This window comes from Paroedura picta, chromosome 2, assembly GCF_049243985.1.
Source record: "Paroedura picta isolate Pp20150507F chromosome 2, Ppicta_v3.0, whole genome shotgun sequence".
Lineage (NCBI taxonomy): Eukaryota > Metazoa > Chordata > Lepidosauria > Squamata > Gekkonidae > Paroedura > Paroedura picta.
Genome location: NC_135370.1, coordinates 118,112,177 through 118,139,059, shown reverse-complemented (window position 1 = coordinate 118,139,059; position 26,883 = coordinate 118,112,177). Strand labels below are relative to the sequence as shown.

At 40.9% G+C, this 26,883-nt stretch overlaps 1 protein-coding gene across 10 annotated transcripts in view; it reads left to right on the top strand.

Annotated features, from left to right (window-relative positions):
* The window catches only part of LRRC4C (leucine rich repeat containing 4C), a 1,070,267-nt gene that overhangs the window by 455,531 nt on the left and 587,853 nt on the right, over positions 1 to 26,883 (top strand). For 7 of the 10 annotated variants that reach the window (XM_077322206.1, XM_077322213.1, XM_077322209.1 and 4 more), the window contains exon 2: positions 17,856 to 18,092. The exons of 1 other annotated variant lie outside the window; for it this stretch is intronic. The gene's annotated coding sequence lies outside the window, so the exon portion shown is untranslated. The remainder of the gene's footprint in view (positions 1 to 17,855; positions 18,093 to 26,883) is intronic. 2 more of the 10 variants (XM_077322207.1, XM_077322211.1) reach the window with 1 other exon arrangement.

Here is a 26,883-nt window from a genome sequence, read left to right as displayed (position 1 = left end):
AGGACAAAACACTGGAGGGATTAATGGAGAAAAATTGTGAGTTGACACAGTAAGAGCATGTACAGATGTGAATTAATAGGTTTTTCATGTTACAGGAAACTGATGCTTGGCTGCTTGTTTCCCAATTTAGTTCTGAACTGTAGAATAAAAAGTAAAAGCTGAGCTCCCCTGGAGAGACAAAAAGTTTTTAAAATCCTAGCTAAGCAGAAAATGAACCAAGTAGTTCAAATAAAACACCGGAATTGTAATTCTCTGCACACTCAAAACAGAGACAGCTTTACTGAATTTAGAGCAAACAAGAGTAACAGTCATTTAGATCAGTGGTCCCCAACCCCCGGTCTGGGGACCGGCCCCGGTCCGTGGATATGTCGGTACCGGGCCGTGGCTCCTCCTCGTCCTCCTCCCTGGCTGCTGCCTTGGGGCCTGCCCTGCCATTCTGCCACTGGCTCACCTTTGGTGCTCTCCAGTGGCTGCCATGGCTGCTGCTTCACCTCAGCGTGGCACTGCGCAGCAGCTGCTGGCAGTGCCCCCCAGAGGGCGGCGAGAAGTCAGGGGTGCCAGCGGGAAAGCAAGTGGAGCAGGGGCTCAGGCGGCAACATCCCTCAGCAAAAGATTACCCCCCCAGGCCTCAGTAAAATTGTCAAGCATTGACTGGTCCCCAATGATAAAAAGGTTGGGGACCACTGGTTTTGATTACCATTAAAGTGGAGGCAATTTTGTTTACTTGGTTTAAAATTTTAAAAACAATTTATTTAAAATGAATTGATTTAAATTCCAAATACCCTACCTAATATATTTAGACCCAAAGTATAACCATGCAATAACCCACAAGGACATAATTATAATACAGTTCATTAAAAGAAGAAAAAACAACAATCAGGTTCAACATTTCCACCTTCTGCAAGATCTAATTTTAAGCACCTGGCTCTAGTGGACGTATGGAGAGAACACCATCCAAAATTGCGCCAATATACTTTCTATTCAAACAGACATGATGCCTACTCAAGACTGGATCAATGCTGGACGTCAAAACAAATGTTACACAAACTGAGAACTTCAGAGATACTACCAAACACCTTCGCAGACCACAACCCATTACAAATAGAGCTTTGTGTGAAAAGAGTCGGAATAAGAAGGTGGAAAATGAATAATTATCTTCTGGAGGACCCAAAGGTTCAGCAGACCTGTGAAGCAAGTCTACAAGAGTTCTTCAAACTAAATGTCACTCCAGACTCCTCATCGGCCACGGTGTGGGATGCCAGTAAAGCATATATGAGAGGCATACTCTTACGACTTAATACTACAATAAGAAAAAGAAAAGAAAAGACTCTGAGTGAAATAAAAGAAAAATTGCAACAGACAGAAAAGCAACATCAAGAACATCAAACTAGAGGATTAGCAAAACAAATAAAATTACTAAGAATACAGAGAGACAACCTAGAGGTGGAGGAAATGAGGAAGAAACTCGACTATCTCAAACAAAAAAACTTTGAATGGGCAGATAAACCGGGGAGATGGCTGGCTCAAAGACTGCGGAAGAGTTATCAGAAGCTTGGCATCACAAAGCTATCACATGAAGGCCAGAACTATAATAATGAAGTAGAAATTCACTCATGTCTTACCCAATTCTTCCAGAACATATTTACGAAAAAGGAACAAAATATAGACTCTGGAACATTTTGTCAAAAAATATCAATGAGCAAATTTACAGACCATCACAGAAAAATTCTTAATCAAAGAATTACAATGCAAGAAATAAACGATGCAATAATGACAACAAAAGCCCAGAAAGCCCCAGGGCCGGATGGACTGAGTGCAATATATTACAAGAAGATGAGTCATGTTGTCTCTCCACATCTACTTCAACTAGTGAATGAGATTATAGACAATCCTGGAAAATCTCTCCCAAAATCATGGCAACAGGCCTCAATAACACTTATTCACAAAGAAGGAGGAGACACGAACTCACCCAACTCGTATAGACCAATCTCTCTGCTAAATGTGGACTACAAAATCTTGGCAAAAATCTTAGCAGAAAGACTGAAAAAATGCATCGGAGACGTTATACATCAAGATCAAACTGGATTCATGCCAAAAAGATTAATGAGAAATAACATAAGATTTGTATTGAATGTGGCAGACTACGTGCGTAAAGAAAAGTTGAAGGCCGCTTTTATATTCCTGGATGCGGAGAAAGCCTTCGACAACGTTAGTTGGGATTTCCTATTTGAAACACTGAAAGCAACCGATTGTGGTGGTACTTTCCTGGAATTCATCAGACAAATATATTCGGAACAAGAAGCCAGAATCTTAATAAATGGAATGCTTACAAAACAATCCATTAAAATAGGTAAAGGCACCAGACAAGGATGTCCTTTGTCTCCATTGTTATTTAACCTGGTACTGGAAATGCTGACAACTAAGATAAGAGCCACAGAGGAGATCATGGGAATCAAAATAGATGATCAGGAATTCAAATTAAAATGTTATGCTGATGATGTAGTGTGTACTGTCATGAACCCAAAAGCGTCAATTCCCCCTCTCCTGGAACTACTGAAAGACTTTGGGCATTACTCAGGGTACAAAATAAATAAGGATAAAACAAAAATCGTTTTACAGGGAGCCACAGATCTCGAAGCGCAAAATATCAACCGAAAAACCGGATGTGAGACAAATCCCAAATGGGTGAAATATCTGGGAATCTATCTAGACAAAGAATTCCAAGAACTCTTCATTGGTAACTATGAAAGACTCTGGAAGAACATGCAACTGGATATCAAAAGATGGAACGAGTTAAAACTGTCCTGGTCAGCTCGAATGGCTACGGTCAAGATGAACCTGTTGCCTAAATTCAACTTTTTGTTCCAAATGTTACCAATAGTGGTCCAGGAGAAAACGCTAAGAAAATGGCAATCAGCGATTAACAAATTTATTTGGAGTGGAAAAAGGCCAAGAGTTGCTTTTAAAATACTTCAAGACGTGAAGGAGAGAGGAGGCCAAGGTGTACCTAATTTAAAACTATACAAAGACGCAGCAACACTTACATACATAGTGGACTGGATACGGGAACCGCACTCAAGAGAATTGGTATTTGAAAGAAAAACCATGGGTAACAGTTTTCATGAAAGACTATGGCCAGCAGGAAAACAAAAACAAAAAGTAGTAGCAAATACCTGGACTAGTGGGCTTATGAATGTATGGTCAAGATATAATAAGAGACTTTCCCCCACACCATCAATATTGAAATTGCCAATTGAGGCACATTTTGGTAAAGCTCAACAAAAAAGGTTGACCTGTATTCAGTACAAAGACTTAATATCAAAGACTGGTAAGCTTAAGGATATACAAACAATAAAGGATGAAGGAGTAGAAATTCAATGGTTAGAGTACAACCAACTAGTATCCAGATTTAAAGCAGAGTTCCAGCAACCGTTAAATCTAGAGGCCCCAATACCAGAGTTTGAAAATTTAGTAATCCAAGATAAACCACATTTACAGGGCCAAATATATAAACTGTTACTAAGGTACGAGACAGAAATGGAACGGGTAAAGCCATGTATGATCAAATGGATGCAAAATATTGAGACTAATGTGACAATGGAACAATGGGAGTTAGTATGGTCTAGAATACCAAAGTATACCAACAGTCAAATACTTAAAGAAAATTGGTACAAAATGTTTTATAGGTGGTATGTAACTCCAAAAGTGATCGCTAAAATTGCCAAAAATTGTAACAACAAATGTTGGAAATGTGATGATAAAGTAGGTTCTTTTTTTCATATGTGGTGGAGATGTGAAAAAGTTTATAAGTTTTGGGCAAAAATACATACTATTATGCAGAAAATGTGGGGTCTTAGATTCCCTATGAAAGCTGAAGCTATGTTATTAAGTGTTCCTCCTCAGTGCCTCCCAACCCACACACAGAGCTTCTTCTTCTACGCGACGACGGCAGCAAGACTAGAATTGGCCAAGAAATGGAAAACGCAAGAACTACCCTCGACAGAAGACTGGCTGAATAAACTAGCTGACTTTGCCAAGATGGCTAAACTGACACTGATAATTAATGGAAAAACAGAAGAGGCCTTTCAAGAACAATGGGGCCCTTACCTGAACTATCTAAAAAAATAACACAAAGGGGATTGAAACAGGGAACCAAATGTATTAAACGAAGAGCATAGTCCTCTTTTTTCTGTATTGACAACATAGATTGCATATATCTTACTGTCTTTAATTTTGGAAAATAAAAATAAAAACTTTATAAAAAAAAAAAAAGAAGAAAAACAACACAAAGATGAGGCGCACCAGAAGATGTGTCCTGCCATTCCCCACATGCACATGGGAGAGGGGCTCCTCCAGCATATGCGAGCCACTCCACCGCAATGGCTTTGCACACACAACATGGGGCCAGAAGCACTGGGAGTGCTCTGTGGTGGCCACAGCAGTGGTGGGAGAGCAGGGTATGGGTCTCCCACCACATAACGGCAAAGAGGAGCATGCCACTCTCCCACCACAGTGGGGGTGGGGGGATGCCCCTGTCAGCTCCACAAAGCCATGGAGCTGGCAGGGTTGAGAGGAGTTGGGGAGGGTGATTACGCACTGGGCAACCCAACCTAGCCCTCACCAGCACCCGCGGTAGCCCTGGGAACACAGAAGACTCCAAGTTTCCTTAATGTGGGCCTTCCCTGGGTTGGGCCAGGGTTGGGCAAGGGCTTAGTGGCGCCCGGGATGGTGGCAACATTAGGCATAATCAGGGATCTTCCCCAAAGCCATATCGCTGCCATCTTGGGTGTTACGCCCCATGCATAATCGGTCTAGGCCTTTCTCAACTTTTTTACTATTGGGAAACCCCTGAAACATTCTTCAGGCTTTGAGAAACTACAGAAGTGGCACAATCCTGCAGAATATGGTTGGGAAGACTAGCTGTGTATATACCCACTCAGGGCCCCTCCTGTCCCCATCCCCTCCAGGCCCATCGCTGGCTGTTTCGGGACGGGAGGGGAGGTCAATATACCCATATCTGGTCATGTTGTTGTTGCTGTCAGCCATTCAGTCATGTCTGACTCTTGACAATCCCATGGCACAGCTGTCACCACATTTCCCAATCCAGCCCTTACTCCCTCAGCTGTGCAATGTTCTGCTCGGTGTCCGCTTCAATTCTGTCCAACTACTGCACTCTTTGTCAGCCTGATTTCCATTTCCCATTGACTAATCTAGCCTAATTGCTTTCTCCATTGAGTTGGATCACGTGATATGGCCAAAGTAAGTGAGTCAGAGTTTTGTGATTCTGCCTACCAATGATATATCAGAATTTATGCCCTGTAGTATTTTCTTGTTTGTGACTTTTGCTAACCATGGAACCAGGATAAGCCTTCTCCAGCACCAGAGTTCAAATGAATCAATTATTCTCTTATACAGTTTTTCATCTACCAGCTTTCATAGCTATAATTGGCTATTAAGAATATGATAGATCTAACGAATCTACATTTGGTAGTCAGACTTCTGTCCTTGCTTTTCCATGTACCGTTCAAGCTCGTCATTACTGAGCAACCCAGAGCAATTTGACATTTTATTTCCATACTGCCATTGCCTCTCACATCAATTTGTGATTCAAGTAAAATTAATTCTTGAACAGATTTGATCTCTTCACCATCAATTGTTATTGTGACATGTCTGTTTTTTAAGTGGTCATTATTGTTGTCATTTTAGCATTTAAGAAAATGCCAAATTTCTTACTTCATTGACCATTACAATCACCTGTTCTACACCTTCCTTAATTTCTAACAGGAGGGTAGTCATCAGCATACCAAAGATTATTTATATTCCTTCCTCCAAACTTAATTCCAGTGTTGGATTCTTTGTTCAGTTTTTCTCATAATGATCTCAGCATATAAGTTAAACAGGAAGGGGGAAAGAATACAACCTTGGCACACTCCATTCTTTATTTTGAACCAGTGTCACCAAATGGTGTATGTTTAATGGCTTCTTGGTTTGTGTAGAGTGACTGCATCAGCGTATCCAAATTTTGCAGGGCTTCCCACAATTTGTTGTAATCCACAAATTCCATTCTGCATGCGGACAGTTCTTTTGTATATTCCTATCACCTCTTCTTGATGGTTTTTGGTCAGTCAGTTCCTTCCCTTATAAAATCAGTCCAGTAGCACCTTTAAGACCAACAAAGATTTATTCAAGGCGTGAGCTTTTGAGTAGGGTTGGGTGCGTTGGTGCCTGAAGCAGCCATTCACTCCGGACACAGCCAGCGCCTCTCCACAGAGGGGGGGGGGGCAGGAAAGGTGCAGGTGTCAACGTGCCGGTGGGCACACACCGAGGTGTGGAGCTCCGCGCCTGTTTGTGTGCACCTACCAGCGCTCCAAAACATTGTGTATGATCAATACTCTTCTTGCTTCCCTTGAAATTATTTTAATATCTGGGGTGAAGAAGTAAAAGGCATAAAAGGAATTTCATTGTTGTTATACATGGTGGCCTTGCTTGCTTGCCATTGCTAATCCCATTGATGCCTTTCCTATATCGCACGAATTGTCATGAGCGTCTCGTTGGTACAAAACTTTTCAGCTCCCTAGGAGACTCATGTTTCCAGCTGGAAATGTTATTTATAGAGATGATAGTAGAATTTTGTCCATTGTATTCATAAAATTACCCACGAATTCCTCAACCTCACTCTTTAAAAGCAAATTTTATGTTAAAAGAAGAAAACTAGTGTTTTAGATAAAGTTTTTTTTAAAAGAATGGACTGTTTTTAGTTCTTTTTGATTTCAATGGCAGATGTATCAAACAAAGGATTATAAAACATTTCCACATTCAAAAATCAAATAAATCTTGTACCTAAAAGGGTTGTCATTTGGAGGTTTTTTTTAATATTCTGCTGTTCCTATACTTAAAAAAGAAAACATCTTACATTACTATCCATGAGGCTTAAAATGATGCAAAAATGGTTAGTCCTGGCATCTGTTTTCAATAGTCTTGAGTTAAACATGCTTAATAATAATTAAGTCAAGCGCATAAGTGAAGGCCTGCCAGGTGCCATTCCCCTTAGACAGCCAGCAAATCTTCTTTCTTTTTTTGGTAGGAAGGATTAGGGCATTTTTCCAGTCTGGGAAGCCAAATGAGCAACCATTTCTCTGACATCATGATACATGATAAAATGGTGCTTCATCCACTAGAGCAATTGCTGTATTACATCACAAAATCAACAGATTGTGAAGCATCTCAACATTGTTACCTTCCATTTGTTTTAATGTACAGTGAGGTTTGATAGGCAAGGTGAACAAATGCTATAAGCAGTTTGGTGAAAGGCGCTAAATTACCTTGAGCTTGCCTAGTAGGTCTTAAACAGGCAGTATAAGTGATATGAAGAAGGATTCAGTCCATGTACTACCACCAAGCTCTCACTTAAGAAGTTCTACTTAAACCTGGCAGCAGTAGTGGCAGAAATACCGCACTGAAGGACTCCTCATGCGATCTCCATAGAGCACTTAATGCTATGAATTCAGCTTCCTTGCTCCCTAGGACTCTGGGAAATGTAACTTTTCTAGCACACCTCAGTCCTTGTCATATGTGCTGGCGATCAATTATATTTTTAGGGAGAACTCCATGTCCCACCTTGAGGTTGGTAAACTTAGGCCAAAGGGATCATTCAATTTCTTTCCCTTTCATGTAGTTACAAGGCAATCTAGCCTGGGGGGAAATATTGTATTGTTTCATGAACTGCAACTTTGTTTGTTTTAGAGGCTATCTGGGGGCTCCCCATTCCATTTCTTCCATAGCATGGATGACTTTGCTTAACTGACTTCATCCCCTTTTCTGGGGTAGTTTCTAATGGCTACGCTGGATTCTATAAATCAACAAGTGTGATGTATGATAGAAATTACCATATGTATAGTGATGTACCCCTCCTGCCCAGGCTGGTTTTTTTTCCAGAATAAAGTTTTGTAGTGATTCAAAAACCTATATAATCATTCACAGTTTGAATATGTCTCATAAATAATCATCCTCCTAAAATAGGCACAAAGTGTCCCCCCCCCCCGAGAAAAGACTGTGACATGATGGAATTATGAATTTCAGGAGCTAAATCGGAATATCTGATGGAAATTATGTTCCGTTTCAAGAGTGCATCATTATCATCATCATTCTAACCATTCAGCTTTGATCCGCCTTGAGAAATTTTGTCTCTTGATGCCTTAAATTCCATGGCCTTTCATTCAAAGATTGTCAGCCACCACCACCCCACGCCAAAATAATTTTCACTTACCTTTCTGATTCTCTGCAGTAACTTTTGGTTCTATTGTCACCATGCTAGAATGTAGGTGAAACTATATTCTGTGTAGATGAGGATGAGAAAACTACCTTAGCAGTCACTAAATATTTACTGGTAAGAGGATTTCTATCTGTTCAAAATCTTTGACTCAGAAGAACAGTAAAATAAGAAGGTCTTCAACTCCCTCTCCCAGTGACCTCTACCCAGGAAAACTATCTTGAAAACTAACAACATATCTATTTCAATATTAGTGTTTAAAGTACTACTGGATTTTTGTTTTATTTTACTAGAAGAGATTGTCACTTACCATTTAGTTGTGGGCAATTAACATTTAGTTGTGGGCAAAAATGAGCTAGCTATGTTTCATCAATAATGATACATAAAAACAGAATCCAAGTTGCATTCTCAAGAACAGTCACAGAGTTACAAAGGATAAGGCAGGCAACAGGGTTGTATATAAGGTATAATGAGATCCTTGCCTTATTAGCAACTCCTTTGTTGTTACCCAAATTGAATGCTTGATGGGGGAATTCAGCTAATAAGAGGGGTAACAATGGGATCTCCACCAGTTAATACAAGGATTATTCACTTAGAAACTCTTAAATAAATCAGTTCAAAATAAATGAAAGTGGTTTTATTGAGGGGGATCTTAAGAGGGGTACAAAGCAAGCACAAACTTAGCAATTGAGACACACAAGAATTTAAATTAAGGAATGCAGGGCTGAACAGGAATAAGGAGAGGAAATAGAGGGGAATAAAAATACCATCACGACAAAAAGAAATCCTTGGATCTAATGAGAATGACAAGCATCTCTGGGAAGAAAAGTAGCCTACATGCAAGCAGGCAGCGTTAGCAGATTGCCAAGAAAACACACAGAAGGTGATTCTACAGCAGAGGCGCCACTTCGGACTGCCAATGGTGCGTGGTGGTGGAGCTGCATGTTCTACCACTTTCTGACTCCCCACAGGGGACACATTTCAGTGGTGGACCCAGTCCACACTGGATTTGGATGGAATGGTTCCGCTGCATGGAGGATGGGAGCAAGGGAGGGGTTGCAGGAAGTTAGGATTGCATTCTTATGCAATCCCACCTTCCTGCAAAAGAGAGATAGAAAGAGAGAGTGTACCATTTGGCTCTGTGGTGCCACAAAGTACAGTAGAGCCAACATTTTTTTTGTCCCCTTCTGGCCTCCATAGGCCTCCGCCACAGGGCTAGACCCCATTGGTCCCTGTAGCACTTAAGGGAACACGTGAAGTGAGGCCACAGCAGCCTAAAATGCGCCAAGCCTGGGAGAAGCCCTCCCTGATGGAAACGTCATGAGGATTAGCTCTGCTTCCATATGACCACCTTCCCAGCCTTTGCTGCCCATGCAGAATTAGCCAGAGAGAGAGATGGGTACTGGTGTTTGGTTTAAATAGGAAGATTGTAACCTCAGGCTATAGTTTGTTATACGACACCTAGAACAAACTGTGATTTTTGTGTGTAATAAGGAAACTGGAAGGTAGGTGATGGGCAGAGTGAGGACAAAGCCTATGGTGGGACCTCTGTAGTTTCTTAGGAACCAAAACAAGAACTGTGAGTGTTCTACTGGAGTAGAACTAGAGATGTAAATGTGTCTTGATGACTTGATGGTGGCAAATGGCTATGGTCAAACCCATGGGAGTTTGGCTCCTTCAGATGCTCAGACCTATACTCTGTGACAACCTCCAGGTGCAGAGTGAGAGTAGAAAGCTGAAAGGTTCTGAAAAGGAGGCATGCACAGCATGTGTAGTCAGTACATGATTTTCACAAGAGGGAATGTGAGCTTCTTTCCAACCATTTTAAGAATTAAGAAGGATAGATGGATAAGGTGCGGTACTCTGAGGAATGGGTTTTCACTTTGGTTTCCTATCAGCAAGTTTCACAGTCTCCTATCCCATACATCTTTTCTGCTGTTATAATTGGATGTTTTCCTTTTCTCTCTGTGTGACTGGGGCACAGAACTAGTCACAGTGCAACAACACTGACTCTGAGTTAATCAGAAACCTGTCTTCCCATCTGACTAAGTAGGCTAGAGAGGAGGGGTATGGACAGTCGTATGGGCCACTCCATTGACCTAGATAGCTGTGTATTTAAATGAGGGAGCTTTTAATTTGGGGTTGGGGTACATTCAAAATTTGAGCTACTTCTCCAAGTGTACTTCCTTTTCTGTCATCCATTCTTTAATCTGTGCCTCTTTTCATTTCTGAGTAATGAAAATGTCCCTCTTGTTTTCTGCCAGCTGCTTATTTCTGTATTTTTCATTAAAATCTCATAGTTTTACAAGGTTTTATGCTTATATGTCTGCTAAAGCATCTTGAATTGGTATAAAAATATTTCCAGCTAGCTAAATAAATATTCAGTATTTTTTTAAACAATTGCAGTAGTTGATGGGATTTTGAAATGATATTTCAGAGCACAGTGACATAGAGAGATGGGTACCTTTAACCAAATCAGGAACATCTTGTTATCTTACATTCCTCTTTTATGTGTCATATTGTCTACCTAAATGAGGTTATGAATTCTTTACACAAAAGCTCCTATTTATTTACAAAGACATGTACTTTTTCACAATGCTCCATAATTAACATCTTGGTTGTTCTGCGCTACCTGAAGGTAGGGCTGGTTAAATAATGTCTGTTGAATTGGATCTACCTTCTTGCTTTCTTTCTGTAACTCCTACCAGTCTTTTGTCAATCCAGACATACCCACAACGTAGTGGTGTTTGATAAGGTCTGCATTCTTTTTCAGCTGCTCATCAAAACAGGCATCTGTTAGCTTTCAAAGGGAGGGGGGAGATATTAGGGCTAATCCTAGCCCTATATTTTGCTGAGATTTCTAAAAGACTGCTTCTCAGCATGCAACGACCTTATTATTTCTTCTTGATTGGCCAAAGTATATTATGCAATTCTGCTGGAAGACCTGCCTTTTCTGTTTTCCCTTATAGCTCTCTCATTCAATCTGAAATCCAAACAAGTCCTGCTACATGATAATAAAGTTTAAGATAAGGAACATTTAGGCTCCCTGAATGATACCTCTTTCCATTGTGGGGATCCCTTCCATCCCCAGTCTGGCTACTCCCACAACAGTTGTACTCCGCTAGGGACCCATGAATCCTTAAACTGGCTGTGGTGCTACCGACTCCCACAAATCCTTAAACTACTCTTGGATGAGAGGTGTGGGGAGGGGAGCAGGAGATGCTATGATAGTTGTGGTGATGGAAGGAAAGGCTGGCATCTCTGTGAATAGGAAGATATGGGAAAGGGTGTTCTCCCTTAGATAGCAAGTCTCCTTTCTAATTTAACAGAGAAAAACATAGCAGCCCCCTTTTGATCCAGGCTCTCATGGGCTTAGTTCAGGACCTGACTCCCAGATTCACTAAAAACCCTGGAACCCATGTGAGGAAGAGGTCTGAAAAGGGCAGCTGCTACTTTGTTTAGGGTGGTTGTTGGTCATTGTTTGTGGCAAACACAGTTCATTAAGGGAGCTGTGTTTCCTGTGTGGTTTGTCATTAAGGATAAAAGAAGAAAATGATGCTAAATATTATTGGATTTGCACTAGGGAGGGAGGCATCATATAACTAACATATATTGTGGTGCCTAGTTAGCAATGGTCCTTCTGTTTATTTTGCTTAATGCCCCGGTTATCTGTATAAAAAAGGCATAATCAACCAAAAGAGCTGCAGGTTAAAATAGATGCTATTTTAACATGTGCACACAACTCTGAACAACAGACATAAATATCAGTATGTTTGCTCAATGTACAAGATTTTTTAAAAAGACACTGAAACCAAATTCCGTCTATATAAAAATGCTGGGTATCACGGAAGAGGTTGCATTGGTTTATGAGCTGAGGAGAGGAATAAACAGGTAGTTTTCCTATTAAAAAGAATTAAATTGGGGAGGCCTCAGTGATAGCTTATGTTACTATGCAATTGATCTGGAGCCAGGTAAAGCTGTGAAATAGCAATGAAAAATTGTTTATGTTTAAGAAAATCCCAAGATGACCATGAAATGCTTTCTTTAAACCAAACTTTTAAAAATGATTGGTTCTCTTCCCTTCCTGAACCCAGGAGACATCTGTTATAATTCCAGAAAAATCTACAGGCCCCACCTGGGGATTGGCAACCCTAAAACAGACATCTATTCACTATGAATTTTGATTCATGAAAGCTTATATCCTGGAAAATGTTATTGCTCTTAAAGGAGCTACTGAAGTCAAATTTTGTGCTACAGACTAAAATGGCTACCCAACCATAAAAACAGAGTGTAAAACCTCGATTAGTCTGAAATAACATCCCAACAAGTGGGATGATATTTCACATGCAAAATGGCAATAATGAAAAAGCCCAGTATCTGATCACTACTTGCTGCTACTTTGCAGATGTGGGAATACTTGGCTGCATTGGGGCCAGGACCGAAAAGACCTGGCCCTGGTCAAGGCCAGGCATACCTCCCTCAGGCCAACAGATTTGCACACACCAGGCAAAGTGCCCTGCAGGAGGCATGAGGAGGTAGGTGGTCCTGCAGATATGTGGGGCCCAGATATGCTTGTGAGGAGAATCTAGTGGAAGGCTGTTATGAGGAAGTGAAGTGGTCCTTCAAGTAACCTGGCCCCAATGTGATTAGGGTATTAAGGGATGAACCAACACTCTGAATCCAGAAACACATGGGCAGTGCCCATGTCAGCTGGATCAGGGCCTCAGGCTTTAAGTTCATTTCTGGTGGTGCTTATAACTTCCTTTCTGTGATATTTAATGTTAGGTATTTGAAATGTGGATACTTATGCATGAAAAAGAAAACACATACAAAAATCATGTTCTTGCCATTAAGATATTTATAAGAAATTCTTCAAATTACTGAAAAATTCATCATAATAAATTGCCCAAATGCAACTGGTGATTTTCTAATGCTTTATTTAACTCTTTAGATTGGAGTTTTACTTGCTTTTTTCTGGCATAAAGCAAACCACATTTGTATTGGCATTGTTAGTCATTACTTCGGCAAACCTATTCTGCATCTAAGAGGTCAAACATTTTAAGCACTTGAAAATAATTGCCCTTCACTTGAGAGGTTTTCTGGAACTTGGATTCTGGAACTGAAACAAATGCCATTTTTGTTCCTAGATGCATACTGTGTTTCCTGAACACTTAAAACATATTTGTATAACAAGCAACAGAGGCATGAACGCTGCCTGAACAATCAATCATGCATATGTCAAAGCCACTGGCCAGGGTCTTCTGAAAACAATCTGCACTTTTTTATTGCAGGGTTTAAGAAAGATTACACAGCAACCAACACACCATCAACACTTCAAGAACAAATCAATGTATGGCTTACCTCCCAAGGTCTGTCCCAGGTTTTATTGTAACTGACAATGGGAGTGATGCTGTAAAATGCCATGCATTGTTGCTTCCTTGCAATTCCCATGGGACATTCTTTATCCTTGACACACTGCATCACTCAAATCAATGGAGGATGACATTGAGCCCCTCAGATATCTCTCTGTACTATGCGTAAATAAATGGTTTTGCTTCTTTTTCTAACTGTTCCACAGCATTTGCTCTCATGAATCATTTCTGTGACAATTTTAAAAGAGCAGTTTATTCTACCAGGGATAAAAAAATAAAATTGCCTTGTTTGTCTGATTTGCATAAAATGGGACATATACAACATTAATAATGATACATGAAGACTTTTTCATTTCTCTTCCTTGTGTCCTGTCAAACCTCTAAGGTGGACATCGATACCACTCTGCTCCTTATTAATGTATTTATTTGATTTACAGCTTGACACCCCCACACAGTGGCTCATGATGGGTAACACCAATCCCCCACAATAAAACCACATAACCCACAAAACAATCATAAAACCCCATTAAAATCCACCCTTGGCAGCAACCGAAACCTCTTCCCCCCCAGCTCAACAGACCTCTGAATACTGTCTCACGGGGACATGCTCAGGTTAGCCTGATGACCTGGCTAGCTCAGGCCAGGTCCCAGATCTTACTCACCCTAACCTCGACCAAAGACCTGATGGAAGAGTTCCATTTTGCAGGCCCTGAAGAACTAGGAAAGTTCTATCTGGGCCCTCAACTTTCCCAGGAACTCATTCCATCATGTTGGAGCCAGGACTGAAAAGGCCTTGTCCCTGGCCAAGGCCAGGCATACCTCCCTCAGGCCAGCAGATTTGCACTCACCAAGCAAAGTGCCCTGCAGGAGGCATGAGAAGATATGCCATCCTGCAGATATGTGGGGCCCAGACCAAGGATGCCTTAAAGTTAATACCTCCTGTTTGTCTATGTTCACTTATTCAAAGAAGCCAAGTAGTGTACGTCGATGTTACTAGGCATGTGCATTTGCTTTAGTAACCCCCCTCCCCCCAATATCCTCACTGATATTTTTCAATATTTTCTATATCGAATACAGATTCTCTAATCTATATTAGATATGATGTAGTCAATGACAACCCCACATGTTTGAAAATACTGAGTAATGTTTGGCTCCATTGTACCATAAGAGTCACTAAAGTAACTGGTAAATCTAGCCTGGGGGGCTTTCCGCACCGGGATCCTTGTAGCAAATTGTTTGCTGAACGAAAAATCGCCATTTAAAATAGTGCAATTCGTCATTATGCATACCTGACTTTGTAGTGGAATCCAGTTGCGTTTCTATCGTTTCCCACAAGCTTCCGGTCTCAGCAAAAATCGCTAGAAAGGAAGCGCTATTGCTGAGCTCGTCCCACCCCTGGCCGTCAAGCAGCCAATGGGCAGCCGTTAGCATGCTCCCAAACAGCCCCTTTCCCTTTAAGGAAGGTTTTTTGTTTTTTTTTAAAAGACACCCATTTCAACGAATATGTGTTGATTCGTTGCAACGGAGAGACCCATCAGCTGGCAGGTGTGTTTGAGCTGTCGTTTCATCGTTGCCATGCTCCCCCCAAGTGAAAAAAAAAAATCCCCCCCCCTCACGGGCCCGATTTTCGGCTGAAAACAGTGTAAAAAATAAAGGGAAAATACATCAGCAAACGGGCTTCTCTGTTGTTTGTGCTTAGTGACTAAACAGCTCTGGGGAGGGACTGAAGCCAGGGAAGCCTCTAAACAGGCTTGCTGGTGGGTTGAACTCCGCTCGCTCGGAGAAAAAAAAATGGCGATCGCTTCGCCGGTAGATCAGAGGAGAGAGCCAGGGGGAGGGACTTTGTAGAAACCACAACAATGGTAATGCACAGAACTTTCCCACTAGTGTTGCAGATTGGTTGCAGGAGTGTAGCGCTTTCCGGAGGGTGAATCCACTTTTGGGGATTTCCCTGAAAGCGCTACAAGGAAGCACTTTTTGCGGATCGGTTTCAGGTGTGTGGCAGATTGTCAACGACGTTGTGCATAATGGCAAATCAGTAGCGTTTTCAATTGGCAACCATTGTGCGATTTTGAAGGCGTGCGAAAAGCCCCTCAGGGTCTATTCAGTGGTCTGTCGGGGGCAGGATTTGAGATAAAGCAGAGCTTCTGGATCCCCACCTCTAAAGAACTATGAAGTTCTAAAAATGATTGAAACAGGGGGTTCAATTCTATAGCCATTCAAAGAAGGTGCTCCCATCCTCCATTGTTTCCAGGAAGTATCCAATCACATCCAATCAAATGTCACAGAGAATCACAGCAATGCAAATGAATGGGAGTTGGGGGAGAGAGATTCCCCTGGCAGATTGGCTCAGAATGAGTCAGAGGTGTGAAGACAAGTGAGATCACCTAGAAGCCTCCAGGTGAACTTGTCTGTGCTGACTACTTGATCAGCAATAGAATGTGGGAGGGGGAGGAGAAGGATGGCAGGATGTGTCTCAGGATGCAGCTATCATGTCAAATCTGTGACTTGGATCAAGCTGGAGAGAAGATATTGTCTGGTCAAGCTTGGTCTTGGTGGACCATGGAATCAGTGTCTGGCTTCAGCATAAGCCTAAACTAATGAAGGGTGCCATGGGTCATTGGGCACAATGTGCCAGTCCATTGATGCTGAGTTCTGCCACATATAACAGCACATATGAGTGATCTAAGTTAAATATTCTAAATAGTATCTGTTTTCAAAAGGAGAGAATTAAGGACAGTGGAAAACAGTGGAGCTAAAAATTCTTAATTCGAGGTTGATTGTGCCCTAAATATTGTTTTTATTATTGAATTTTATGGATTTTAGTAAAATGATAAATCTAACATGCTGATGGCAGTTGTTTTTATACTGGTATTATTAGAATATGAGCCTCTTGTGGCGCAGAGTGGTAAGGCAGCCGTCTGACAGCTTTGCCCATAAGGCTGGGAGTTCAATCCCAGCAGCCGGCTCAAGGTTGACTCAGCCTTCCATCCTTCCGAGGTCGGTAAAATGAGTACCCAGCTTGCTGGGGGGTAAACGGTAATGACTGGGGAAGGCACTGGCAAACCACCCCGTATTGAGTCTGCCAAGAAAACGCTAGAGGGCGTCACCCCAAGGGTCAGACATGACTCGGTGCTTGCACAGGGGATACCTTTACCTTTACCTTTATTAGAATATGATTACTGGCTTTGTAATAACAGTTGTATTGTAAAAATGTATTTATTTCCTTTTTGGGAAAATAATCTAAAAATATTCTCTTTGTATGATTACTACTTCGTTGTCTGGTAAAACTCAAAATATGGCTTCAGAGTGCAACATATTTAGCAACTTGTTACTTTATCAAAATCAGCAAAATTGTAAGGCTGTGATATATCACATCTGTCATATATTTGCTTTTTCAAATGCTGTAATCCTTAACTACAGCGAAATAATTTATTTGATTACTTATGGTATTATCTTTTCAATTGTGCTTATCCCCATACACTTATTTGAATGATTGTAATTTATTCATTATTAATTTAGCCCACCTTTCAAGGATAATTTTAGTATGAGGCACATATCCCATAGTCTCATGAAAAACAAAACAAAACATGAGGTTAGCCCCTAGGCCACCCAGAAATGAATTAGTTGAATAAAAAGGGACTCAATGTTGCCATTTTTTGCTGGAGGTAGGTTTATAAAGAAAGCACCAGAGAATTCTGGACATAACCAGGGGCTGACTGAAAGGAATTCTCTGCATCTTGGAATGGGATTGCCAAAGGATACTACCTGAGATAGCAGAGAGATAGTCAGGAACTAGAGAACTGAAGCCATCCTGGTGCCATAATGGGTGGGCCCTGAAGGCAGTGACTGCATGTTCCACTTCGGAGATGAAGCTTCAGTGCTCAGTAGGTTTATAACTTAGAAGTCCAGCAGCAAGATAACAAGAGAAAAATCCAAAAGTTTTGAATAATTTGATATTTCCACCTTGGCTATATTGGACTGTTTTGAATTATTTCATCTACAAACATCACTAAACTTCGTGGTAACCTGGCACTCACTTCAGTTTCAGAAGGGATTTGTAATCAGCTGAATGCTCATTATGCAAGCCATGCAGAGGTTCATAAAGGAGGAACAATGCCCCAGTTGAGTTTAGTTTGCATATTTGAATCTGACAATTTAAGTTCAACTAGAATCTACCGAATATTACATTCTGTTTCTCCCCTTCACTTCAGAAATGAATTTCTCCCTCACAAGAGATCATGCTGGCTTAAAGACTTGGAGGCCAAAGAAGATGTCATTTGACTGGATATGCTGAACCTGATGTGAGTGAACTACTTGTTGAGTTCATATTGATTCGTGAATATAATTTCATCAGAAAATCCTGATCAGACAATTGAAACCATCACTGACTTTAGCTACCAAGTAAACAAAGAGAAGACTAAGGAAACAAGGAAGAGGTCACTTAACAGGTAATAGGTTTCTCAAATGGGAAGTAATGTCATGATGTATGTCCTCTAGTATTTTTGATTGTGCTACAAATTCTAAAATGACATTTTAGTTTTGGTAGCACTTGGGAGGCAAAGTAGCAGAATGACTGAACTGTTTTCTGCCCAAACATGGATGAGGCTCGTCCATAACCAGATTTCCTATAAAATGACAATATGTGGATATGCTGAATCAAGCCAAATGGGGTGTTAACTACTCTTCCCAATTTGGTGTCATCTGTGAATTTAATGAGAAGTCCCACCACCGCCTAATTCAGATCATTGACAAAAATTTTGGGAAGTACTGGACCCAGTACCAAGCCTTGTGGGACCACACTGTTGACCTTCCTCCAATCTGATGAAATACCACTGGCAATCAAAAGAACTGTGAAGTTCTTATCCAGAAAGGTCCCTTTCTCCAGAAACAAAGTCATAGTTTGATAGCCATCTCTTATAAAAAATATTTATCTCAGTACTGCTCCAAGCATCAGTGGAAATAGAAACTGAAAATGCTGGGTTCCTTACTATCAAAACTATTGAGGAAAGCTGAGGTCTAGAACTTCCAGTCTTCCATAAACTTTAGCTTTGCTACAGATCCTTTTTAGGCAATGGATTTTATCAACTACCTTGGAAACATTATGGAAATATTCTTCAGTAGACAATGTTATAGCTAGGAGCACTCAAGTGTTTTACTGTTTAAAGGGCATCACAAACCAAGATTGATGATAATTAATAAATCTTAGCAAAGAAAATTATAAAGGCCTTAGATAATCAAAAGAATGACCTGTGTCTACTTAAACTTTCCCTCAGTGGCTCTCTCCTGAAATAGTATCATGGTGACCTTTATGCTGCAAAGATACCACATATTAAACCACAGAGCTAAAGACAGTTTTAATCAGTGTACATCTCTTTTAGATGTGATAAGCTGGTAAGTGATGGACTCGGGGGTATTGCACTAATGTATGAAAGAGTGAAGTGTCTCTTGCTCTAACCAGCATCTACTGTACATTGTCATTATGGTATTGCAAAAGTATTTCTTGGATTGATATTCGATAGTGTTTTTTTTTTGCCACAAAAGTTTTTTGGGATGGTTTTCGGAACAGCAAAATGATTTTATTCTATTGCAGAATTTCCAGGATTCTAATAGAGGCCAAGATGAGTATTTAAATACTCTCAGAATAGAATTGCATGTTGAATGCATGTTGTATTGTTAATAAACTTGAAACAGTATCATGAAATGTTCAATGTTTGATATGTAATCTTCCTGTAGCAATGAAATGTAGCAATAGTGATTATCAATACTTTTGAGCTGTTTTTTTCTGGTTTGAGGGGAAACTGTAGAAAGGAATGGATGACTTTACTATGGGCACAATACACTGCCAGATTAAGAGTTTGCCTTTGAATTCTTGCATTCTAAGTACCTGTTTTTGACAGCAATAAAGAGCAGCTGCGATTTAATGCAGCCACCATTGAAGCTGTGGCATTCATGGTGGGAAGGGATGGTGCTCTAATTGAGCGCCTGGATGTTGCTGATGTGGCATGGATGTGCTGCATCAGGAGGGAGATAGGAGCATGGGTGGTGCCTTTATAAGGCGCCATGTGCACGGCAGCCAGCCTCTTTTCCCTGGCTGGCCAAGCAAGCTGCTTCCCACCCTCCCACCCTCCCACCGTACCTTGAAGGGGAGTTTCAATGGTTATGCAGATGGAGTTACTGGCTTGCAAAGTTGTAATGTTATGAAACTTGTCATGGCTGGCAGAGATTAAGGGGAAAAGGCCTAAACAGGGAAGGGGAGTCTAGAAAATGGGAAGACTGTCCAAACATGGCAGGCCTCAGAAAGAGGCAGGAATTCTGCGGCAAGCTGACCTGGATAGGAAGGCTCAAAATCACCCGCAGAATGCCGATGGCATAGAATGGGACTGAAGGAGGTTTACATCTCCTAAGGCAGTGGTCCCCAACTTTTTTATCACCGGGGACCGGTCAACGCTTGACAATTTTACTGAGGCCCCGGGGGAGGTAGTCTTTTGCCAAGGGACGTCCATGCCGCTGCCTGAGCCCCTGCTCCACTTGCTTTCCCACCGGCGCCCCTGACTTCCCACCACCCACTGGGGGGCACTGACAGCAGTGCCACGCCGAGGGGGAGCCCCAGCCATGGCGGCCGCTGGAGAGCACCAAAGGTGAGCCAGCGGCAGAGTGGTAGGGCAGCCCCCAAGGCAGCAGCCAGGGAGGAGGATGAGGAGGAGCTGCGGCCCGGTACCAACTGATCCACGGCCCGGTACTGGTCCCCAGACTGGGGGTTGAGGACCACTGTCCTAAGGCATTTGAGGCCACCTTTCAAGGGCACTCCATGCAGCAAGGGATCCCATGACTCAGCGGGGGTCTGGGATGAGATACCCAGGGTGTTGCCAGGTTGAAAAAGGTCAGATGACTTTAGGTTGGTGAGTTAGGCTCCTGTTCCCCTTAGTGGGCCATCACCTTGATGTTGATTGTTTAATAAAAGCTGTGGCTTGTTTGCCAAAAAGTTGTTTGGTGTGCGTCATCCTTAAGCCCAACTGCACGCCTGCATGTCAATTAGGCTCTCTCTTGTTAGTAATGGTCTCTAGATGGAATTAATGCCATTTGTTGCTTGATTTCAACTAGTTTTTGTGTATGTGTGCTTGATTGTAAGTTTATAAATTAATGTATACGTTATTAATTTACTAATGGCAAAAAGATACTTGCATTCCTGAAAATGTGTTCTTTTTTATTTGTGTGAAATTGTAGGCCATGTGTGACTCTTCCAAGTATTGGGTGAGAATTAAAAGCTCACAATGTGTGTTTGTGTATTTGTTTTATAAAAGCCAGTTTCTAATTAGAAAGCAACAATTACCTCACTTGTACACAGTGAACTATTATTTACATTGGAGTATAAATCAGGGAAAACAGCATAGAAATGAGCGACAATATGTTCTAGGGACATGCACAAAAGCTTTGTTGACTGAACCTCCAGCTTGCATACAAAAATACCATTTAGCAGTGGTAAAAGAAATTACATTTCAATCAATATGCTCTTTGCCATTAATCTGTTTTTCTTTCATCTGAAGAGACCATAATAATACATTAGACAAATCATATAATTTTAAAAAGTAATCTGAATTAAAAGTGCCTTTGAATCCTTGCATTCCAAGCACACATTTTGGCAGGAATAATTATATGTTCTCTTGCTACTAATGTATGGATTTATGCTTGCCTCCTGGCTTCATAAGTATATTAGGGGCATGTCTATTGTAATAAGCAGAAATTTTTCTCTGCAGGAGAAAGATATGATCCTGTTCAGCTTCACTTGCATTTTACAATTTCTTACTCATTCAGGTAGATTCTAGTCTTGGGAAATGTGATATACTGTACACTGAATGAATGAACTCTCAAATTCAGATTTTTAAATTTATTTATGGACCAATCCTTCATTAGTCAGCTGATTTGATTTATATCAGTAGATTAAAACATTCATAGGCAAATAAAATACCTAAAATTTAAAATTGCTATTACCAAACAAAGCTCCACCACAGCCACCACAGCCATCTTCAGTGTGGCCTGCAGGAATTGGCTATAGGCCAGGTAACATAAATCTACCCCAGAAAGGAGGGGGACCTAAAAGGAGAGGAGAGAGGTCCACATGATAGGCTGCCATGGCATCAACCATAGGCTTGGCAGAAGAATGTAATCTTACAAACTCCGTGGAACTGTGATAGCTCCATCAGGTGTCTAATCTCAGCTGGCAACTCATTCCACCAGGATGAAACCAAGGCTGAAAAAGCCTTGGCTCTGATTGAGGCCAGGTGGATATCTTTGGGGCCAGGGATCACCAACAGATTAGCACTTTCAGAACAAAGTGTGCTCTGGGAGGCATATTGGGAGAGACAATATTTAATATCTGTACATAATATTTGCATAAATCATATACTTAATTTTTGTTCTTTTGATTAACAAAGAATCTGAGATAGCATGAACATCCAGATGACAATTCTTGTTGCAGAATTATTACTTACCGCTATAATCTTTTGTTGTCATGATCTATTAAAATATTCTAAATTCGTATGATTACACTTTTTGCACAAACATCTCATGGTAGCAAATGTTTTCCTTTCATGCTATCACTGCATGAAAAGTCATTTACCTGATCTGCATTGTCAGGGCTGTTCAGGGTCTAGCCTTGTTTCAATGTGGATCCTGCAGCAACAGTATACGAATTGGCCCTGCACTGTCCCCAGACATTACAGGTGTTGTTTTCTAGAACTCAGTTTTGCTGTACACAGACATTTTCACCACTGTTGAGCCGAGCAGCCCTCTCAAAGCTCCCTAGTTTACAGGATCTCATAGGCAGATGAAACAGAATAGTACACAGACACAGGTAGAAATTGGCACGCATCAAAACCAAATAGTAGTGCTAATATGTTTAAATGGCTGTGTCATCATTGTGATAACACCCACTCACCCCCACCCCGCAGGAGTCACAGTATCAAGGGAAGAGGATTATGATTGGCAAAGCTGATCCAGATGGGGTGAATTGTAAATACAGGCTGCTATGCCTGGTTTGCTTTAACAAGTGTGCTACTACTTTACATTTTAAAAAAGAAATCCCATGAGCTATTGTTGTAAGCACAGAACAGTTTGATGTATTGGAGACTATGTATATGTATTAGAGATTAATTTCCATTGAACTCAAAAGGACTTGCCCCAGTGTAAACACTCATAGGATCAATCTGCCATTCTTGTTTTCTTGGTCTGGATCAGTTTGTATTGATGTCATCCATCAAAGGGAACACAGGTGGTCACTTGGGGTTTTGGCCACCCTGGATGATGAAAGCCAGTTGGAAGAAACTGCATATTTTATTGGCAGGTCCTTTCAATGGCTTTTTCAGATAAACAAAGTGCCAGCTGATCTTCAGCCTACAGAGGTTTGGCCCCTGCCTGTCTGGCTTTCGCCTTGTATATATTATAGTATATAGTACTACAACCGAGCTTAGATTTCTGACAAACGGCTTTCATGGAGAGATTATTCAAAATAATTTTCTAATATTTTGGAGAGGCGGTGCAAGTCGGAGTCCTGAAGAGTTCACTTGTTTGGGGACTCCAGAGCCAGGCAGGAGTTGATTTGTGGCAGCAGTCAACAGAAGAGGGTGAGGTACGCTAATTTCCCCCACTTTCTACTCAGGGAAGCTTGTAGAAGTTCCTGGGGCCATCTTTGATCCTTTAGGAGTTTTTCTTTCCCCAGATCCTAAGTAGCCTTTGCTACGGGACAAGAAGACTTCAGTCGCCATCTTCCTGAATTCTTTATTCTCTTTTCGAGCTTTATCTATTTTATTAAAAATAAGAAAAAAACCCTCCGATTCGTGGACTGGACCTTGTTGCTTGGTGTCTAATTATCATCGTACTCAAAGATTCCTGGAGTCTCTTTTTGCTCACCATTATTGCTGTGCAGTGAGTTGGGCTCTTTCCTCCCCCTCTTTTCTTCTTTTATGGCCACTTTCAGTACAAGCTGAAGCTATCCAGAGTTGGGAGAGACTTTATTATAGGCAGGGATCATGGCCAAGACATTTTTGGAGGCCCCCTCTCTTCTTCTTGTAAAATAATTTCCTAATATTTATACTACTCATCATGGTGTACTAGGATGGAAACTTTTGGGTTTTCCATAGATTTAAAAGGTGTTTCTCTGTGGCAAACCTGAGACTGCTACAATTCCAGATTTAGAAATTCACTGAACCTGAATTTTGAAAAAGTGGAATGCAAGGAAGGGTGACTCAGTGAACCAATAATAAACAGAGTTAGGGTGTTAAGGGAAAGCTATTCATCCCTAGTCCTTGTACTATTCCTTCTTGGTGTTGAGAGAGAGCCAGCATAGTACAGTGAAAAATCCTAAACTATTTTTGTATTATGGCTCTGTCTGTAATGCTGAATTTTAATGTATAACTTAATGTTTTGTTTTTATTATATTTTATTTTGTAAGCTGCCTTGGGCAGGTTCCCTGTAGAGCTACCATAAACATTTACTACAACATTTACTACAAACAAACAGATAAATAAATGGAAAATATTTATTTCATTAACATTTGAACAGACTTTGCAATGACCTTTTCTCTACAGACAAATTTGTATGAACCTAGACATCAATATTATAGCATAAGTGGGGCCCCAGGGGAATCCTGATATTTGTGGGGGAATCCCTCCCTCCATCGCTTGTGATTCCTATTATGATTCAGTAGGAGGGGCTTGCGATCCTGGCATGGCTCCTGAGGCTGACATCCTTCACCAGTGCTGTGCCTGGTATGTTTGCTAGGCATCCTTCACCATTGCAAGCTAAGCGGAATCCCACATCTCTGCAGTTCCAAGTCTGGTGTGGCTCCAGAGTCCAGTGGCCTCCTCCACTGCTTCTAGGCCCAGAATAGCTCCTGGCATGCCATAACACTGCCTGGCTCAGTACATTCTGATGCACTGCCAATATTGAGTCCAGTGCATCTCCTGGCTGCTGTACCTCCACTGCCAGTCCCAGCACAGGCCTCAGCCTGCTGCACCTCTGATGCCAGGTCTAGTGCAGATCCCAGGCTGTAATACTGCCAATGCCAAGCCAATGCCAATGCCCAGTTTGGCTCCTGGGCTGGCACTCCACTAGACCTAAGTACATTCTCTATACTTGCAGAGATAACATTTATTTTTAATTTTGGAAGAAATTTAAATTCACCGCTGTTTTTATTTGGCAGATTTTTCTGCAAACCGAGGGTATTCCTTATTTGCAGAAATATTTCTCTAGCTTCAGTATTGCTCCAGGCTATGGATTTTGCTATTTGCAGATAAGGACCACATGTTGCTAATAGTATATAGATTAAAATGTGGCCAGGAACCCCACACTCTATGTCTTCCATCATTTACAAGCAACCTGGAGCACAAGTATTAAAGATTTGCTACAAACTTTCTCAAGGCAACAGATATTAAATATATGAAGTACCAGGTACAGCATGGAGCTAGCAGGCTCAGCTTAGTTTCTCTTTTAATCAATGACAGACAACCCTTGAATCATGTCAACATACTTTGTTTTCAAGAGGGGAAAATATGTTTATAGTTTGGAAGCAGACAGAGAGCTATGAGCTGGTTGACGCATAGGGGAAGAGTGCAACATTTTTCTCTCTGGGAATCTGCTGTGCATGAGCATATTTGCTTTCTGCCAGGGACTGCCTTTTTGTCTAAGCTTTGATTCTGTTGATATGGGTAAATAAATCAGATATTAGAAAGACTCCATAATTCAGCACTGATATCTTCTAAAACAAAAATAAGCCAAAACAATCTGAAACTGTTCTTTTTAAGAAATTAGGGAATATGTAACTTGAGTTGTACCAGAAGCATGAAAAATAAACTCATAAGTTACATTTATTAACACTTAGGTTATCATATTGTCAAACATTAGTATTAATGTATCCCCCCCTCCATTCTTCTGTTGTGTGATATGCCTTTTAGTGAGAAGACTATAGTTGTTGTTCTATCTAAAAATATTTTTGGTATAATTTAGAAAGTCAATTATCATGACTGTTGATAGAGAATTAAAATATATGACTGGTTTTCATGATGAACTATTAGTGGCTTACAGTGTCTTCAGAGAGAATGCAGTGCATTTGCTAATTGTCTCATTTTGTCCATTGATTATTACATTATACACTGATGAAGTATATCGAAACAAGTGTAATTCACCAGGACTTGTTTGCTGAAAATTGTGTTGGAAATTGGCACTCTCTGGTTAGGGGGCTCTCTCATTAAACTGTTTATTGAGCCTGCATTGATTCATTTGTTTATCTACCACATTCCATGTACTCCTTTTATTGACAGTTTTAGAGGGCTGACACTGTGGCATCAAGTCCTTGCTGAGCTACTTCCACTCCCCAAAATCTATTCCCCAAATTACCAAGAATTCCGCAATGTTTCAGATGGCAGTCTCCAAGAATTTCCCAACCTGGAGTTACAAAAGAGACCCATGTGCAAGCCTTGAATGTAAACAGATAATTTATTAGATTTTGACTATCATGTGGGTAGCCTTTATAATCTGCTGGTGAGTTTCCTGATCTGGCTGCTCTCTATTGGAAATAGAATGCTAGAATAGTTGGACCTTGATCTTATGGGTAGCTTCTTTAAATGCTGCCTGTGTTGTTGTTGTTGAAGTAATGTGCATAAACATTCCTTGTCTCAAAACCAAGAAGTTTCATTTTCAGAAGCTTCTGGGAACCCAGCAAAATTGTTTTTACCATTCTTAGTCACCCTTCTCCTCCTTCTGGTTCTTTCTGCAGAGTTGTACATGAATTTTCAGTGAAACATAATGGCTATTTTTAGTAAAGAAGATGAACATTCCAGGAAACTTCATTGACATTTCTTTTTAGGTCATGAAAGCAATGAAAAATGTTGATTCTGGTAAACTACTCAGTCGAGAAAGGTCATAGAAAACAAGAGAACATGACCTGCACTATAGATAAAATTTAAATAAAATAGTTTTCTTTATTAAATAGGGATTCCAAGAAATGCCACTTAATACAGACAGAAAACAGTCCAGAGCAGAGTCATTGATTTGGCCTGGTTGTGTATTGTCCCCCATTTGGTGTTTATTCCAATTTATGCATCATGTGGAAGTATGAGAAGGAGTTACCACTTTTTTCTCACATTGTACCTTAATGTATGGAAACCTCTTGCAGTATAGGATACTGATCCATGATTGCAAACTCATGGTTTTTTGCTTGAAGAGATGATTAAATATATTATTAAA